The following is a 2,807-nucleotide window of genomic DNA, read 5'->3' as shown; positions in this document are numbered from 1 at the left end:
CCAACACAGTTGATATATGATCAGCTCATCAGCAAGCTCTGTATAGGCCTGATAACAATCCTGTCGATCGGAGTCAGCGGCGTTGGAGCAGGGAAACATCCAAAACCTGCTGGACTCCGGCCCTCGAGGACCGAGAGGCATACTATGTGGAGAGAATAGCCTAACGGTGGAGGAATGTATCTTGGCCATTGTTTGTGGCTACACACATCATTAAGAGGCCTAATCCAACAATGTAATTGGAGTTGTGGCTACATGCCTTAGACACTTGGGTGAAGAGCGGGATGGAGCTGTCAACCAATCACCACCTGGTGTTATATTGGCTCCAGTGCTGTGGACGGACCGACCTGGTACAACAGTGGTGATCCTGCGCCGTACAAGCCACACCTGCTTAAAGTTTTGAACCTACACTACCACCAAATTACCAGTTTTGAAGTTGAGAATGAAACTAAAAGCCCAGGCCGCTAAATCAACGGCCAGCACCCTCTTTTAAAGGTTTCAAAGAAAGTTGAAGTTGGTGTGGGGTGGTTGAAAAGCTCCTAAGTGGTAGGGCCCCAGAGCTGGATCAGATCTGCCTGAAGATTCTAAAGGTTCTTTTATTTTGTGAGACAGCCTTGGTTGACATTCCTGTGCAACATTGCATGGACATCTGGGGCAGTACCTCTGGATTGGCAGATTGGCGTAAAAAGGGAGACCGGAGCGTGTGTTCCAATGCAGGGAATCACTCTGTTTAGCCTCCCTGTAAAGGTCTATCCAGAGGCTTTGGAGAGGAGGCTGTGTCAGGAAGTCAACTTTCAGATTCAGGGAGAGCAGTGGGGTTTTCATTGTGGTCAGCAGGATCAAGGAAGGTGCATGGGAATTCACCCTGTGCTCGACAATGTGCTTTGTGGGTATAGAGAAGGCGTTTTAGGTAGTCAGTCATGTGGGCAGTTGTACTATTCCTGTACAACCCGTGCCAGAATTTGGTCCAAATTATTGGCAGTAAGTCGGATTAATTTCCAGTGAAGGTTGGACAAAGACTGCCCTTTGTCACACTTCTGTTCATAACCTCTATGGACAGAATTTCTAGGCACAGCTGAGGCATTGAGGGACTGCGGTTAGCTGGATTTACTACTGTATCTCTGCATTTTGTAGATGATGTAGTTCTTTTGGCTTCTATATGTTGCGATCTTCAACTACCACTGGAGAAGTAGGCATTCAAGTGTGAAGCAGTTAAGATGAGAACCAGCACCTCCAAGCCTGAGGCCATGGTCCTCAGTCAGAAAAGGGTTGGATGCTTCCTCTGAGTCAGAGATGAGATCCTGCATCTACTGGAGGAGTTCAAATATCTTGGGGTGTAGTTCACAACATTAAGAAAAATGGAGTGAAGAACCACAGGAGTGTCTGCATCACTGCACACCGTCTCTCATGGTGAAGAAAGACCTGAGCCATTCGGCGGAGGTCTTGATCTACGTTCCCATCCTCACCTGCTGTATGGTTATGAGCAAGTCAGCATGACAGGAAAAAACACGATCACGGGTACAAAAGCCAGGAATGAATTTTGTCTTTCGGGTGTCCAGGCTCTCCCCTAGAGATCATGGGTGAGAAGCTTGGTCATCCGGGAGGGGCTCAGGGGGCTTGGGTATTTGGTTAGGATACCTCGTGGATGCCCGTATTTTGAGGTGTTCTACTGGTAGGAGACCGTGGGGAAAACCCAAGACACTCTGGAGAGAGTAGAGACTATCTTGGCTGGGAACACCTTGTGATAATCCTGAAAGAGTTGGATGAAATAGCTAGGGGGAGGCAAGTCTGGGCTTCCCATTATAGGCCACTACCCTAGGGACCCGACCCCAAAAATCTGAAGAAAATGGATGGATGATGCGGAGGAGGATTGTTATATAAACAAATACTTTTGTAATATATAAATGGTTATCTGTGAGCAGCATAAATATGGCCAGGCTATCTTCTTCATTTCAGGACCTTGGATGAATTAATGTGAATATGGTTTATGTATCTAGCCGCAAACAAAATCAAATAAAAAAATCTGTGTAGAGCAGAGATCGCAATGATGATGTAAGCTTGTTGTTGACTTTCCCAGTCTGAATGGCTGAGGAAAGGATAGGGGGTGAGGATATGGGGTGAGGATAGGGGGTGGGGTGTCATTAATCCTGACTAGTGGTGACCGCACATGCACAAATGAGCAGTGTAGTGGGGGATGGGCGCTCACTCTGTTGTTATGACTGGTACTTGGCTGCAGAACAAACTTCCAGGGCCTTGCTATTTTACATTTTCCTCTCATCGCTCGGGTCGGCAAGGATATGTGACTCCGTTTTACGGCGAAACCGTCCAACGTAACCGGATCTTATCCGCAAATCAAGAGGGGACATACACCGGGTGTTTGCTGCTTTTCGGAAAAATAGGTTAGTCACCGATGTGGCGGTTTTTGCTACCGCTAATACTCCTTGCTTGTGCTTAGAAGCGCATATGTGTTATTTATTGGTGCGGCGTTAAGAATCGCATACGAGATAACCATATACACGCCAGGAGGGTACATGAAGATGAAATAAACGCGGCGCTTTGAAAATAACAGTAGTTACAGGCAGCCCATTTTCGCCTGCTGGGTCAAGCCACTATGTCGAACGTCTGAAAGCGTTGCAGGCTTCTTACCGCCTGGCTTTAGCTTTAATATTTTAACCCAACGATTGATATTAACATTTGCAACATTAACAACAAAAAACGATAATCGATAACACACATGACACGCTCCAAGTTGTACACGAGAACTGTCGGGAGATATCGCCGTATTTGAAAAGGTTTTTAACCCAAGTAGG

At 46.7% G+C, this 2,807-nt stretch overlaps 1 protein-coding gene across 2 annotated transcripts in view; it reads left to right on the top strand.

Moving 5' to 3' along the window:
- The first annotated feature begins 2,172 nt into the window (after nt 1-2,172).
- The window catches only part of LOC144043892 (F-box-like/WD repeat-containing protein TBL1XR1), a 30,382-nt gene continuing 29,747 nt past the window's right edge, over nt 2,173-2,807 (top strand). Inside the window, exon 1 of one of the 2 annotated variants that reach the window (XM_077557969.1) lies at nt 2,173-2,396. The gene's annotated coding sequence lies outside the window, so the exon portion shown is untranslated. Of the gene's footprint in view, nt 2,397-2,608; nt 2,803-2,807 lie in introns of those variants that run through there. The other variant, XM_077557970.1, reaches the window with a different exon arrangement.

This window comes from Vanacampus margaritifer, chromosome 2, assembly GCF_051991255.1.
Source record: "Vanacampus margaritifer isolate UIUO_Vmar chromosome 2, RoL_Vmar_1.0, whole genome shotgun sequence".
NCBI classification, from domain to species: Eukaryota; Metazoa; Chordata; class Actinopteri; order Syngnathiformes; family Syngnathidae; genus Vanacampus; species Vanacampus margaritifer.
The sequence above is the reverse complement of the archived record's forward strand: the minus strand, read 5'-3'. Positions and strand labels throughout refer to the sequence as shown.